Here is a 17326-nt window from a genome sequence, read left to right as displayed (position 1 = left end):
CTCATTCAAATGTTGTCTGGCCAAAAGACTAGCCGATCGTCGCTGTTGAACTACTTCCCCTGTGTGTTCGGCTGTTCCCTTGTCCATACCTTCTGCATCGGCACCTGCAATGGGGCTCTTCCTTCCAATGCCTGGGCAGGAGAAAGAGAGACAACCTGGGCAGTTGTTATCTCCCTTGGAGACGGTTCCAGAATCTTGCCTATCTGTCGAACTTGTATAATTTTTTAAAAAAAGGAAAAAATCAGTACGGCTGTTGAGGTCTACTGATTAAATAGACGAAAGCTCCCGTCTTTTAGGAATTTTTTAATACACATCTTACATAAGTGTAGACTTTTATTACTTCAAAATATTCCAGTCATGTTATGGTGATTTTTTGACATATACGTATATGATTAATCCTTGAAATTGGGTCGAATCTTGAAAATAAGTTTGTTATCATTTTCAGTTGGCTTGGTCTGTTTTAGTAGCCACTAAGTTAGAGTCTACTTTAATTGGAGTTTTAATGAAGTATTTTGAGATGATAATAAGGGTGAGTACTACTGTGAAAAATATATAAAGGTTGAGACATAAAAGGGGGGCTATTCGAGGGATTTTAAAATCTTACTTTGTAATAATTCGAGCTTGACAAACTCGTGTTATTTTTTTTAACTAATTTTAATCATTAGAGGTAGGCGTAACTACTATTGTAAGTTTAAAAGACTTACACTTGCTTTCAGTCACCTAATGAATTATTGTTAGATGAGACTCAGTCTAGGAAAGATTTAACGGAAGTTCTTTCCACAACAATAGGTATAAATCTGTGATTTGCTCCACAAATTTCTGAACATTGACCGTAAAATAGTCCTGGTCGATTGATTTGAAATCTAATTTGATTTAATCGCCCTGGAACTGCGTCTACTTTAACTCCTAGAGCTGGTACTGTTCATGAGTGAATTACATCTCCCGCTCTGATTAAGGCTCGAATTTGAGTGTTTATTGGTAAAATTGTTCGATTGTCTACTTCTAAGAGTCGAAATTCCCTTTCTGTGATGTCTTGAGTTGATACTATATATGAATCAAATCTAATTTGTGTGAAGTCCGAGTATTCATATCTTCAGTATCATTGTCGTCCGATAGCTTTAAGGGTTACTCCGGGATTATTTACTTCATCCAGAAGATAGAGCAGACGGAGTGACGGAAGAGCAATAAAGATTAAAATAATGGCAGGAAGAATTGTTCAAATAGTTTCAATGGTTTGGTGTTCTAATAAAATTCGGTTTGTGAGTGAGTTAAAAAATAGAGATGAGAGTATGAATCCTACTAGGGTAGTAATTAAAATTAAAACTAGTATGGCGTGGTCGTGAAAGAAAATTAGTTGTTCTATTAGCGGGGATGCTGCGTCTTGGAGGTTGAGGGCTTTTCATGTTGCCATTTTTCTAAAAGAAACTAAGTTTCCTATTAGGAGCTTAAATCCTATGCAATGGTCTGCCATTTTAGATAATTAGCTGTTAGGGGGATTTCTATGTAGCTGTGATCTGCTGGGGGTAAGTTGTGCTGTCACTCGATAGAGGTTGGTATAAACAGTGAGAATAGGGCTGGTCGTTTAGATGTTAGTGCTTCTCATACTACTATGATGAATCCTAAGACAGCGATAAGTGAAATTGAAGATCCCACTGAAGAAACTACATTTCATGTGGTATAGGCGTCTGGGTAGTCAGAATATCGTCGAGGTATTCCGTTTAATCCTAAGAAGTGTTGTGGAAAGAAGGTTAAATTTACTCCAATAAATATTGTAGTAAAGTGAACTTTTAATCATTTAGGGTTGAGTGATAGGCCGGTAAATAGGGGGAATCAGTGAGCAATTCCTGCAAAAATACCAAATACGGCTCCTATAGATAATACGTAGTGGAAGTGTGCTACTACATAATAAGTATCGTGGAGAATAATGTCGATAGATGAGTTAGCCAGGACTACTCCTGTTAATCCTCCTATGGTAAATAAGAAAATAAACCCTAATGCTCAAATCAGTGATGGTCTATAGGTAAATTGTGTGCCGTGAAGAGTAGCTAATCACCTGAAGATTTTAATCCCTGTTGGAACAGCAATAATTATTGTAGCTGATGTGAAGTAAGCTCGTGTGTCTACGTCTATTCCTACTGTAAATATGTGGTGAGCTCATACTACGAAGCCTAAAACTCCAATTGCTATTATGGCATAAACTATGCCTAGGGTGCCAAATGATTCCTTTTTACCTGATTCTTGTCTTACAATGTGAGAAAATCATTCCCAAAGGCCGGTAGAATTAAAATATAGACTTCTGGCCGAAGAATCAGAGTAAGTGCTGGTAAAGGATTGGGTCACCTCCCCCGGCTGGATCGAAAAATGATGTGTTTAGATTTCGGTCTGTTAAAAGCATGGTAATAGCTCCTGCTAATACTGAGAGAGAGGAGGAGAAGAATAGCCGTTAGAAATATGGCTCACACGAATAAAGGCAGCCGGTCTTTATTCCCGGTGATCGTATATTAATTACTGTAGTAATAAAATTGACGGCTCCTAGGATTGAAGACACACCTGCTAAGTGTAGGGAGAAAATTCGTAGGTCTACTGAGGCTCCTGCGTGGGCAGTTCCTGCGGCTAGGGGGGGTAAACAGTTCACCCTGTACCTACCCCTCTTTCGACTATTCCTCTTGATAAAAGTAGGGTAAGTGATGGTGGTAAAAGTCAAAATCTTATGTTATTTATTCGCGGTAATGCTATATCTGGGGCTCCTAATATTAGAGGTACTAATCAATTGCCGAATCCTCCAATTATAATGGATATTACTATAGAGAAAATTATTACTAAGGCACGAGCGGTAACAATAACATTGTAAATTTAATCATTTCCAGTTAATCTCTCTGGCTGACCTAATTCTGCCCATATTAATAGTCTTAGGGACGTGCCTACTATTCCTGCTCAAGCTCCGAAGATAAAATATAAGGTTCCAATGTCTTTATGGTTTGTTGAAAAAAGCCACCGTTGCGTAGGATAGGTGGCCGATATAGGTGATGGATTGTAAATCTAGTTATGAGATTTGTCTCCCTGTCCAGGCTATGTAGTTTAGATAAGACGTCAAGCTGCAATCCTGAAGATGTAATTGTACCTTAGCTTAATAAGGTTTAAGAGATTGATACTCTTCTTGGGAACTTTGAAGGCTACTAGTTTAGTTAACTTAAAACCTTAGAATTGAATTATAACAGCTAGGGGGTAGAGAATGGGAGTTAGGTTGATTAGTGAAAATAGAGCTATTTTTTGGGAATGGGATCTGAGTATTAATATTTTAGGTGACTTTAATGTCAACACTGTAATTCTGATTCGAGTATAGAAGAAGAGTGTAATAAGTGCTCTTATTGTCAAGACTCTGACTCATAGAATTGAAGCTTGAGTTGTAAGCTGTTTAATCCCTCTGAGCTTGGGTAGGAATCCCAAGAAAAGGGGTAGTTCCTCTATTGAGAATAATTTATTAAAAACAAAAAAACTTTCAATAATTGTAAACTATTTATTCTTTATTAAAGACTCGGTATATAAATATATCATTTGGATAATAAGTTACCATATTAATTACTCTATTATATGAAGTAAAAAAAAGTGATTTTAAATCCAGATATATAATTATTGAACGAGTGGGTAGGTTTGCTCTGGGGGTAGTCTATTCTTGTCTTGTTATTTGTGTTTCTTACGTATTTTATTTTAAAATATTTTCAAAAAATAAAAAATTTGTTTTTCTATTTTTTAAACTTAAATTGAAGTTATTAGATTTTAGAATTGTAAATTTTCATGAGCTGAAAGTTTGATCCTTGCTTGTTCCTCTGTTTAAAGAATAGTTTACATGTAAGTAAGTGCGGATAGTATAAATTTAATATATTTGTTTAGTTAGATTTCAGTATATGTATTTGGTTTGTGGAGTAATTCTCTAATCCAGTAATTCTAGGAATTTCAGGGTAAATTTGTGCCACAGCCGCGGTTAGACTGCGAGAAAGATGGAAGTTATAAGGTAAGATTTGTAAGTTTCTTCTTTAAGTGAGTTGAGAGGTGAAACTTATAGTTCAGTAGTAATGTTGAGACTTACAGATTCTCTTAGATGCTATTAAAATCTAGACTTAGACCAGGATTAGATACCCTGTTATACTGGATTTGAAATATATTGCTCGATTAGTATTAGTTATGATCTTGAAATTTAAAGGATTTGGCGGTATCCAAGTCTAGTTAGAGGAACCTGCCATTTAAACGATATACCACGAATGATCTCACTTTATCTTGTTATCAGTATGTATACCTCCATTATTAGGTGGTGTATTAATATAGCCATTGAAATTAATTTATGTTAAATATATTAGGTCAAGGTGCAGCCAATGGTAAAGTCATAGGTGGGTTACAATGTATTGTATTTATAGACGGATAGTTTTTTGAAAATAAAATTTGAAGGTGGATTTAATTGTATTTTTATTTTAATATGTTAAATTGATATTAGCTCTAGGATATGTACACATCGCCCGTCGCTCTCACTACTTAAAGTGAGATAAGTTGTAACATAGAAGTTGTACTGGAAAATGCATCTAGCAATGTGAGTTGTAGCTAGTTGTTGAAGCACTCCATTTACGCTGGAAGGATTGCCTTGGGTCACTACTTCAAAATTAATTATTATTATTTTATAAAAAAAAATTATAAGTTTTGTTTTTATTATGATATAGAATTTTATTTAGAGATTATAGTTAATAAGTACAGTGATGGAATTATTTAAGATTTTAATAAAGTAGTGTTGAATTTTCGTACCTTTTGTATCAGGGGCCTACTATATAGTTGCGTTAGTTGCAAAGTCCCGAAATAAGGAGAGCTAAATTTTATTCAAAAAAAGTTTTTAGTAGTGATATGTTAGTCGGTCTTTGTATATCTGGTTCTTTATAAAATGAGTTTAATTTTGTGCTAAGTCTAATAATGATTTAGAAAGAAGGGTAGGATGAATGAGCTCTTATCTGTGTTTTTGTTGAGTATTTAAAGTCAATAAGGATTTGTGTCTATATTTTTAAAGTATCTTGCTGCTTTTAGTAAAGAATTTCATTTATTGTTTAAGTGGAAGATAGAATGTTTATATTAGTATAAAGTTTTTTTATTATTAAATATAATAATTTGTTTTTAAATATTAAAAGGCGTTCAGAAGGAACTGTCGGCAAATTTTGTCTCCCGCCTGTTTATCAAAAACATGTCTGTGAGTAAAAGTTATAAAAGTCTAGCCTGCCCACTTATTGAGTTAAAGGGCCGCGGTAATTTGACCGTGCGAAGGTAGCATAGTCGTAGTCTTTTAAGTGAAGGCTTGAATGAAAGGTTGGACGAGGGATAAGCTGTCTCCTTTACGTGATTTAAATTTAACTTTTGAGTGAAAAGGCTCAAATTATTTAGTGGGACGATAAGACCCTATAAAAATTTATGTAAATTTAACTCGGCTTGCGATTAAAGTGAAAAGTAGCTTTGTTGGGCTTATATTTCGTTAGGGAGATGTAGATATAATGTGTAACTGTTTACTTTAATAATTATAATTAGTATTTGATCTTTCTTTGTAGATTAAAAGTATAAGTTACTTTAGGGATACAGCGTGATTTTTGCAGAGGGGAGTCTGACAACTAGTGTCTGGTTTCAATACTGAACTAAGAGCATTGTTTTCAAACAAGAAGCAAACCATAACAAAGCCGTCAGCTGGCAGGTTTGTTCGACCTTTAAAAAAAATTTTACATGGTTTGAGTTCAAACCGGTGCAGTGTGAGGCCAGGTTTGGTTTCTATCTTTTATAAGTTGCAAAATGGTCTTTAGTACGGAAAGAATTGAGCTTTTGAGATAGTCTTAGTTTAAGATAAACACTATAATGGAGGATTACCTTGGCAGATTAATGTGTCGGATTTAGGATCCGTTAATATAGTGATTACTATAGGTAATAGAGAGAATTTAAAAGGTTCTTTTCTATGATGATCTTGATTAAGTTAGTGAGTTTATCTTATTTTAATCATTTTGGTTTTGGTTTCTGTTGCCTTTTTTACTTTGCTGGAGTGTAAGGTTTTAGGTTATATTCAAATTCGTAAGGGTCCCAATAAAGTCGGTTATGCCGGTTTGCTGCAACCGTTTGCTGATGCTGTGAAGTTATTTACTAAAGAACAGACTTTTCCTACCATAAGTAATTTTATTCCCTATTTCTTGTCTCCGGTTTTTAGTTTATTTATTGCTCTTGTTTGTTGGTGCCCCATACTTCATGAGTTGGATTTGTTTTCTTTTGAGTTTGGGGTCTTATTCTTTCTTTGTTGTACAAGGGCAAGAGTCTACTCTACTTTGGGTGCAGGTTGAGGTCTAATTCTAAATACTCTCTTTTAGGGCGTCTTCGTGCTGTAGCTCAGACTATTTCATATGAAGTAAGTCTTGCTTTAATTCTACTTAGGATATTGTTTCTAGTGGGAGGTTTTGATTTAGGTTTGTTTGAAAGTTATCAGCGTTATTGTTGATTTTTTATTTTAGGGTTCCCTTTGGCTTTGTTATGGTTTGCTTCTTGTTTGGCGGAGAGTAATCGGACTCCATTTGATTTTGCAGAGGGGAGTCTGAACTAGTGTCTGGTTTCAGTACTGAACTAAGAGCATTGTTTTCAATTATTTTTTTAGGAAGATGTCTCGTTTCTGTCGTTTTTTATGTAAAAGTTATGTTTGTTGGGTTTTGTTTTGTATGGGTGCGGGGGACTTTACCACGGTTTCGTTACGATACGTTGATGTATCTAACTTGGAAAAGCTATCTTCCTACGGCTTTGAACTACTGTATTTTCTTCATAAGGTTAAAGTTTTTTTTTAGAGGTTCTACTAATTTAGTTTGTAAGAAAATTAGGATAGACTATTAAGCGATTCGAACACTTTTTAGGTGCTTTCAAAGCACCCGTCTTCCTAAAGATGAATAGCCAGTCTATTAGCTTTATCATGTAATTATTGCATGAGGGTTAATAATGAAAAAGGAAAAATAGAGTACTGTAAGAGTCTGTCCGGTTAAGATGTAGGGGTCTTCTACAGGTCGAGCTCCAATTCATGTGAGTAAGATGACAATTCTAATTATAGATCAGAATAGGACTTGACTGACAGGGTAGAAAGCGAGTCTTCGGAATTTATTTTTGTGGGTAAAGGGAAGGATAAATAAAATAGCCACTGATATCACTAGTGCAATAACTCCTCCCAGTTTATTAGGAATCGATCGTAGAATAGCATATGCGCATATGAAATATCATTCTGGTTTGAATGTGTGCTTGAGTGACTAGAGGATTAGCTGGATAAAGTTGTCTGGGTCTCCTAGTAGATAAGGATCTAGTATTGTTGAATGATTTAAAGCTGCTAATGCTACTACAAATCCTACGATGTCTTTAAATGAAAAGTATGGGGTGGAATGGAACTTTTTCTAGTTGACTAGAAATTCCTAGGGGGTTGTTAGATCCTGTCTGGTGAAGAAATAAATTATGCAGCTGCAATGATAAATGGGAATAAAAAGTGGAATGTAAAGAATCGTGTAAGAGTTGCATTTCTTACTGCAAATCCTCCTCAAATCCATTGTACTAGGTCTGTTCCTACAAATGGGGTGGCTGATATTAGGTTGGCAATTACAGTTGCCCCTCAAAATGATATTTGTCCTCAGGGTAGAACATACCCTAAAAAAGCTGTTGCTATCGTTAAGAATAGAATGATTACCCCTACTGATCAAGTGTGTATGTTAAAAATGAGCCGTAGTAGATTCCTCGGCCAATAGTCTGTAAAGGCAGATGATGAAAAATGATGCCCCGTTAGCGTGGACGGTTCGTAAAAGTTAACCGTAATTACGTCTCGGCAAATGTGGGCGACTCTTGAAATGGACATAGGGGATACAAAGTGCTTAGCGCTGTTGTCCAACAACCCTTTAACAATAGGAAGACTTTTTAAATTCAAAGACATCCTTCCGGAGTTATGCGTTCTTTCGTTGTGTGAGTATACTTGTCCAAAATGTAATTTTGGAAATTACGTCGGATCTACCCGACACTTACTGAAAGTCCGCGTCGATTCCCATAGAGGTGCCAGTCATAGCACTGGCTGCATTTTAAAATCAAAAGAATTTGACGGCATAAGGAACCATGCAAATTCATGCAAAACTGACGTTATGTACAATAATTTCAAAATACTCTGTCAAACTGCTGATTGTCTTTCGCTCCTTCTTTTAGAATCTCTTTACATCAAGAAACTGTCTCCTACCTTCAACCAAACTACCTCCACACCGTTACATATTGCTTAACTGAAAAAACCTATTACTCACATTCTCTCTCTCTCTCTCTCTCTCTCTCTGTCTCCCCCTTGTTTTTGATTCCTCCAACATCGCCTTTTGACTATGCTATTTTCCATCAGTTAACAACCAAACCTCTTAACAGTAAGTCTGGCAGAATGGTGTCTTTGTTTATTTTTTCAATTTTTATTTTTCGTTTTGCTTTTGGATGTGTTATTTTACTAAGTTATTTAGTGTTTTAATTTACGTTTAGCTTAAAGTCACTTTGTAGTTTTTATTTTTCTTTTAGCTTAATGACAAACTATATTTCTTATAATTATTAGGTTATTTTAGCATACTTTTTAATATTGTAAAAGTTATTCTATTTATAGCCCTCTTCTTTTATTACTTAAACTTCCAGGAGCGAAAATCTTACCAGGTTTTTAATATAGATATACAGTGTATATATATATACATATATATATATTTTTTTTTTTTTTTTTTTTTTTTTTTATATTATTTTTTTCTTTTTTAAAAAAAAAAAAAAAAAAAAAAAGAAGAATATATATATTTATATATATATATATATATATATATATATATCATATATAAGAACTTATAATTTTATATATTTACTATTTTTAATAATATATATATATAGATAATATATATATAATATATCATATATATATATATATACATATATATACATATATACAATATCTATATATATAATCTATATATTATATATATATATATATATATATATTTGTGTGTATGTGTGTGTGTATATGTAAGATTTTTATATACATTTATAATTGTGAGCACATTTCTTTTCTTATGTCTTCAGCCTCTACCCATCTCTTTGGGGATTGCTGTTCTCTGTAAGCATTCTCCATCTTCTATCTTGTTAGCTTATTTCAAATTCTAGAATTTATTCTTCTATAAATGATATTGCGTCACCATCATGCCATGTATTATACACTTTATCATTAATAACAAATTCATTTTGCAAAATTTACATGAAAATATATGTGAATTTCAGGTAAAATATTGAAATCTAGAAACCACATTCTTATTCTTTTGATTATATTATAAATTTCAGGGAATATTTATTATATGACAAAATAGTTTTAGTAAAAAAATCAGCCTTTTAACTATCAAAGTTTCTCATTCATTTGCAAATGTTACATGGAAATATATATATATGCGAATTTGAGGTAAAATATATTAATCAAGAAGTCACATTTCTATTCCCTTGATTACATTGTAAATTTCAGGACTTATACCTTATATGACTAAATAGTTTTAGTGCAAAAATCAGTCTTCTAACTGTCAAAGTTTAAAATTCATTTGCAAACGTTGCATAGAAATATGAATGTGAATTTTAGGTAAAATTTAGTAGTCAAGAAATCTCATTTCTATTCACTTGATCATATTGTAAATTTCAGAGATTATTTCTTATATGACAGAATAGTTTTAGTGCAAAAATCAGCTTTCTGCCTGGCATAAATAGTTACTTTTTTTCAAAAAGAAGTTCTTCTAACTTCAAGAAGACTGAACCAAATTCAATAAAACTTTTACAGGGGGGAGTATAACTATTTAACTTGATTTTCAAAGAGCCAAACTGATTTTTGAGTGAAAAATTTATTTTTTGGTATATTATTTTATAAAAGTGATACCATAATTTTTTTCAAATGCAAAACCAATTAACTTAGAATCGAATTTCTAAAAATTTCTCTTGGAAAATTTTCATTATTAGTTGAAGAATATGATAGAAATTTCAAGCAAATCCCTTCAATCATAAGGAAGTTATAAGGACTTACTTTATAATGGGGCCTTATGGAGTCAGCGCTCCCCTTAAGTTTGAAGACAGAAATAACCTCCGGTTGATCATTTATTAAATTATTTTTTTATAAATTTACATATAAGGATAAGTAGACCCTCATGTTTACAGGAACTATATTTCTCTCTTCTCTATATACAGCAGTAATGATTATATAATTACATATGTCTTTTTTGAAGGACAAAAATAATTGGTTATCCATGTCAGTGAAAGAGAGTGAGGGATAAATGTAATATAATAAAAAAAAAGGAGATGGATCAATTGACAAAAGGATTAGAAAGTTAAAGAGACTGATAGGGAAAAGTAGTTTCAACAAGGACATACATAAAAACTTGAAACTTTCACAAGATAATTCTTATGAAAGCAAAATATCTTGCTTAATAAAGCCTCCAATTTTTATATTCATAATGTTCACTTGCATTTCATTTTACAACCATTCTCTCTCTCTCTCTTAAACTTTAATAAGAATAATAAATAATAGTATATTATAATAATACAGAAAAACATGCTATAAGGAAAAATTACTTGACTTTATCTTTTGACTTCTTCACGTCCCTGGAATAAACTGTCTGCGAATACCACCAAACAGCAACACACGCCACAAGGTGAACCCCACACACTTCCTTCCTTTTAGGAGGTAAATGTCCTAGCCTATGATTGGTTGTCTATGACGTCATTAAATCCGCCCACTGCTGCTTACGTTTTAAATCTGTTACCATTAATCACTAAACCTCTAAACTAAACATTCATTTCTTTCAATATGTCTTGCTTTTTGTTAGTGTCCCTTGTCAAAAAGTATTCAATTCTTTACAAAATACTTTAAAGTAGATTTGAAATATAGTTATGTAATTTAGGGGTTATTTTTCCTATATTTTTTCATAAGTGAGTAGCCAGTTTTTTTGCTTTTATGACATAAAGAGTGTAGTCTTATCCATGGGTTCCGGATAATATTTCAAAAGAAACTATTTAAAGTTTTATTCAATTAATCTATAAAATCTGATGACCTTCTTTAATGGATTTTCACCCGATTATAAATATTCCAAGTAATTATTATTATAGAGGAGCACAAATAACATTGCAAAATAAACATGTGTAAAAATTATAATTTGACCAAATGGCTACACTGCAGGAAGGAAACGTCTGCTTAAGGAACAAAAAACATTAGTTGGTTACTTATTTTTTGAGAACAAATATGAAGACTGCTACATATTGCAGTCAAGAGCATATGTAAATATACCTCTAATGACTCCTTACCTTTAACAGCTACCTTGATGCAGAGTAAAACACCAGTAAAAATCTAATATTTATTGTAAAAAAAAATTCTGGTTGGTTACACAAAAATAACAACTGGAAAATACACATTGGGTGAAAACAGCACAAGAGGACAGTTCTGTCTCGCTCATTCGTAAGTAAGGGCTGATGACGTCATCGGACTTGCTAAACAGGAAACAGCACATGAAGGAATGTAACACGATCGTTTTATTGTTGATCTCTTTTATATATTATATATATATAATATATATATATATATATATATATATATACATGAAGATCAGAGGGCAGTGGAAACAGGCTGGTACATGAAAACATCTTTACTATTAGTGCCGACGTTTCAAGACAACAAGTCTCATTTTCGAAGCTGTAAATAAAGAATGAATGTTGTAGATTACAGAAACATACAGATTGTACGAAAATCTGTTTAAAACCATATTTACATCAGGATAGTATTCATCATTGCAGGAGGTTACCAACCTATATAGAAAGGAGAAGGGTGCGAATGGAATAAGGGCAGGTGAAAGCAAAGAAGACGTTACGACAGGTAGAGAGGGGTGGAAGGAGTTTTGGGCATTCACAATGGTACTGTCTGTTTGATGGTTAGAGATTCTAGAATACTGTAGATAGTGCTAGCTCGGAAGAGGCCCTTGTTATGATTTTAAATTGATTGTATTAAGTGTTGCTACCACATTTTTGGCATGCTCTCTTATGTTCGAAAAAGTCGGATTACTCAATTTATTGCCCGTTCGTTGATTGTTAACGCCTCTGCGAGAGTTGGCGCATACCTTGAGAAGGCTTTGGGTGCAGCCCACGTAAGTTACTGGAGAACATTGAGGACAATCGTACTTATATATCACCCAAGACGTCATAACGGTTGCCTAAATGGTCCTTTAGTATTGAATAAAGATCCAATTTTCAGAGGATTCATTGGAATGAGATTAATTTTGACTTATCCATAATATCTTGAAATAATCTGGCAAAAAAGCTTTGCAAGAAAAGGCTTTTAAAAATTAAACTTTTATCATGCAGAAAATGGAACCCTGGCATAAATTCAAATCTATGCCAGTATTCCATTTCTGCATGATAAAAGTTATAAACCAACAAGCTTTTGCAGATTATTTCAAGCAGGCAGTCCCCCGGGTTACATCAGGTTCGGGTTAAGTCGTTCCGGACTTAAGGTGCTTGCCATCATTGCTCTATTAACATGCTTTGCAGCAGTGCTGTAACCCGTGGACTGACTGTATTATGGATCAGTCAAAATTAATCTCATTCCAAAGAATCCTCTGAAGATTGGATCTTATTCAATTCTAAAGACCGTTTAGGCGACCTATGACATCTGGGGTGATATATAAGTTACGATTGTCCTCGTTGTTCTCGAGAAAAACTTACGTGGGCTGCACCCAAAGACTTCTTAAGGTATGCGCTGACTATCACAGAGGCGTTAACTATCGAACGGGCAATAAACTTGAGTAATCCCGAATTTTCGAACATGAGAGCATGCCAAAAAATGTGGTGGCAACATTGAATACAATAAATTTAAAATCATAACATGGGGCCTCTTCCGAGCTACACTATCTATTCTAGAATTGCTAACTATCAAAAACAGACAGTACCATTGTTGAATGCCCAAAATTCCTCCACCCCTCTCTACCTGTCGTAACCGTCTTCTTTGCTTTTCACCTGCCCTTATTCCATTCGCCCTTCTTCTCCTTTCAATGGAGGTTGGTACCTCCTACAGTGATGAATCTATCCTGATGTAAATTTGTCTTTAAACAGATTTTTTGTATAATCTGTTTTTTTTTATAATCTTCAACATTTATTCTTTTATTTACAGCCTCGAAAATGAGACTTGTTTTTTTCCCTTTGAAATTTCGGCACTAATAAGATGTTTTTATTTTTTATGTACCAGCCTGTTTCCACTGCCCTCTGATCTTTATATGTTGACTGATTAGTTTGTCCCCTTGTATCCTATTTATATATTTTTATATATCTTGCAAGTCATTGAAATGTAAGAGCATTAATACTAATAATGATGATATGTGTACTATTCATACTTTCCACTCATTTTATCATTTTCACTCCCAAAATTTTTTAAGGGGAGTAGTGATGCTTACGCAATTGTTCTTCCCTTCTTTCAAGAACAATCTTTTGAGTTTTTCCATAAAATATAAAGCTGCAAGAGGGATTGCATTTAATGGAAATCAACAAGAGGAAAAATTACAAAGTTCAAGGGCAATTGAATGCAATTATGATATACATTGGAATGACAAGGGTATGAACTTCACTAGAAGTCTGAATAAGTGTGCTGTAAGAACTGGAGATAAGCATTCTTTATCATCTGCCAAAATTCCTGATTGAATAATTGTCTTGATTTAAGAGGACAGGGACAGGATTAGCTACTTAAAAACTGCAATTCTTGAAGCTCCCTTGCTAAAGAAATCCTTTCTATCATTAAAACGGTGAGCAGTTATCATCACCAAACCCTACCAGATCTTAAATGTTGAATAGTACACGAAAAATGCTAAATAAACATTATAAATACAGTTCACTGTAATCCAGCCTTATTACAGGGACGGGGACAAAAAAAAAAAAAAAAAAAAAGTGAATTATAGGCGAGTTTGATTTTTTGGGGGTCAAACAAACTTCCTTAAAACAGAAAAATGCAGCGCTATGGCAAGCGATTGACACTATGCATGGAAAACGCTCACGTTTGGACAATTGATTTCAATCCGGCCTTATTGCAGCTGGGGAAAAAGACCGAATAGTAAGTCTTGGGTGTTTTTTGGTGGTCCTGCAGACTTTTATAATTAAATAACGTTAGGAGTTTTTTATTATCCTTCCCTTATTTCAACCTATGTCACATGGCCCACTACATTCTAGGCTGCACCTTAATTGTGAGCTACATTGTGTACCAAATGGGTAGTTTTGTATACCCCCAATTATATATTGGGAAAAACTTTCTTCAGAAACACCACCATCCTTTGGAAAATATACTATTGGAAGCTTATTTTCTGTGGTATCTGAAGGGAAACCCTATACTATCCCCCCCGAAGTGCTTTTGAAGTTTGTTGCGAAGGGAGTGTAATGCTTGTCCATCATCACGTGTTTCTAATTTCTTCATTTGTAAGCAGCATATCTCTTTGTGTGTGTTTCATATTCCTGAATTATGTCTTTCAGTGTGTACACTTCTTTGCATGTTTCAAGACTCTCACTTTATACGTAAAGACTATTTATTGAATGCTTCCTGCTTTATGTCTTGAACCCATTGTTCCCTTTGGTGACGTTGAACTGTTCTTTTCGTATTTGTGTGGGCGTCATACACTGGCTTACAGAGTAACTTCCAATATTCTTTGTGATAAAAAAATGTCAAGAGCAGCTGCTTTTGGTATATTTCCTTTAACCTAAGGAATAGCCTGCCTCTACAAATGCCATCCAAGCAACCTCAGTTTCAATTCTGTGAAACATAATATTTCTTTTCTCCCCAAGAATATTTCTGGAGTCATTCCCTTTAATTAACCTTTTCACAGATAACGCAAGAAAACTTTGAAGCTTCACAAGTATTTTGACTGCTCCTACATTTGAAAGGTAACATTTCTTCAGTGCTTCAGTGTCCTTTGGGTGGTGTTGTTGCCGGCAAAAATAGTCCGAATACAAAGGCTATCGGTATTTTTTAGGGGTGAAAACAGAAAATGCAGCCTACTGGCGGACAACTGTCACTGTGCAAGGAAAATGGCCACGTTTGGACAATAGATTGCAATCTTGGCCTATTACAGGCGGTCAAAAAATACCCGTAAAGTAGGGATTATGTTTGTTTGTTTGTATGGTGTTTTTACATTGCATGGAACCCATTGGTTATTCAGCAACGGGACCAACGGCTTTACGTGACTTCTGAACCACGTCGAGAGTGAACTTCTATCACCAGAAATACACATCTCTAATGCTTCAATGGAATGCCCGAGAATCAAACTCTTGGCCACCGAGGTGGCTGGCCAACACCATACCGATCACAGCACTGAAGCGTTTAGTAGGGATTATGGCCTTGAATTTTTTGGGAGGGTCAAACGGTTTTTTACTTTACTTAAGACTTAGAAAAAATGCAGCCTATTGGCAGCAACTGATCACCATGGGAAATGGTCACATTTGGAAAACTGATTACTATCTGGATATATTACAGCAGGTCAAAAAAGCATTGGACTTTTCCTTTAAAACTGAGAAAAGTGCAGTCTGTCTGCATGCAATTTATCACTATGCATGGAGAATGGCCACTTTTAGACATTTTTTTGCAGTCCGGCCATGCTGCATAGGTAAAAAAAAAATATCCGAATACAGTAGTACCTCGTATTTCGAACTTAAACCATTCCAGAAGGATGTTCGAAGTATGATTTGTTCAAAATATGAAACAATATCCCCATAAGAAATGAAGGGAATCAGGATAATTCGTTCCAGCCAACCCATAAAGTCCCCCTTTTCACATTTTTTCTATTATTATTGAGTTCAAAAGTTAAATCAAGAGTATAAAGTAATGAAACAGTACGTTATATGAAGTAAATTTTTATTTTTTCTGTGTACGATTTACGAACTGTTTGGTACAAAAATGGCGCCGGCTGGCTGGGGGGGGATGGAGGGGGGGAGAGACGGGAACCCTCTTGAGCAAACCGAATTGATTGCATATGCAAAGGTTGATAACAAAATACATTCTATTCACATTGGGTACAAAGACAATTAAAGGAATCGATAGTGCGTGTGTCCGACTGTGTCTGAGAGAGAGAGAGTAATCAGCGTGTTTACACTTGGTTCTTAAGTTCACGAAAATAGATTAATTATGCCACAATACATCAACTTACTGTTGGCAAACGGCAGACTCTTAAAACAAACATGAGGATTTTATAAACAAATAAGTAATAAGTCAAGAATGCAAGAAAAGGAAATAGAAATAAATAATTTTTCACAAGGAAGCCGTTTAACAAACAATCGAAGGCATGCAGAAGCTGAAAGCGGCGCCGTTGTTTATTACAGAGCTGAGTTACTTTTACAGTAGTAAAAATTATCGTAAAAAGCAATTATTTACTAGATTGGTATTTTACCGTAACAAAAATAAAAGTGATTTGGGCAGATAGAGTGTAAGTGAAAGAAATAAGGGAATAATCTTCCCAGATCAGCTAATACAAGGAGCCGTTCTCTCTTCTCTCTCTCTCTCTCTCTATTCTTCTCTCTCTCTCCCTCTCTCTCTCTCTCTCACCGAACACTGACTCGAGCAAGCGTGTTTTTTTTTTTTTTTTTTTTTTTTTACCGTGTGCTGCATTTGTTTTCATGTTTTATCATTATGTTAAATATCTTTTTATGTGAAGTTGGTACTGCTTTTACGTACACCCAGTTTACCCCCCAAAGCGGTGTTTCCCCGCCAGGCCTGGCTCGGTGAGATCCATTTTTTCCCGCCCTTCTTGCCCTGAAAGTGGCCCACGTTCAAAACAACCAGTACATAGTTAGAATGGTTCGAAAGAGGGAGGAGGGAATTACGGTAACACTCAAAGAAATGCAATATTGAATGAAATATATATGGACAAAGAGAGAGAGAGAGCTTTTATTCCTGTTTAGTTATTAATCTGACTGATATACTTGAGACCTTCTGCTTTAAGAAAGATATTATCATATATTTTTTGGAAAATAATTATTATGAGATCTTATCACATCGTATTGTTTATAATCGTTATCACATTTTCTAAATAAAAGCCTTAAATATTGTTGGAACTGACTAATCATATTATCATTCAGACGAAAATAATCCTTTTTAATTATCCTATAAGCAGCTGTATTTTCTCCTCTCTCTCTCTCGCTCTCTCTCTCGCTCTCTCTCTCTCTCTCTCTCCTCCGTCTTATATCGCCTCAATTGACTATTTAAAAATAATGGTAGATGTTTGATACGTTATTTGGATGTGGCCAAGGATCA

The 17326-nt window shown here is 34.4% G+C and overlaps 2 pseudogenes; one reads left to right on the top strand and one right to left on the bottom strand.

The window, feature by feature from the left end:
* Positions 1–2308: 2308 nt before the first annotated feature.
* LOC135224036 (cytochrome c oxidase subunit 1-like) lies at positions 2309–4241 on the bottom strand (annotated as a pseudogene).
* A 1733-nt stretch (positions 4242–5974) lies between these two features.
* Positions 5975–6942, top strand: LOC135224035 (NADH-ubiquinone oxidoreductase chain 1-like; annotated as a pseudogene).
* The last annotated feature ends 10384 nt before the right edge of the window (positions 6943–17326 follow it).

The sequence above is a fragment of the Macrobrachium nipponense genome, chromosome 10 (genome assembly GCF_015104395.2).
Source record: "Macrobrachium nipponense isolate FS-2020 chromosome 10, ASM1510439v2, whole genome shotgun sequence".
NCBI classification, from domain to species: Eukaryota; Metazoa; Arthropoda; class Malacostraca; order Decapoda; family Palaemonidae; genus Macrobrachium; species Macrobrachium nipponense.
This window is presented reverse-complemented; position numbering and strand designations above follow the sequence as displayed.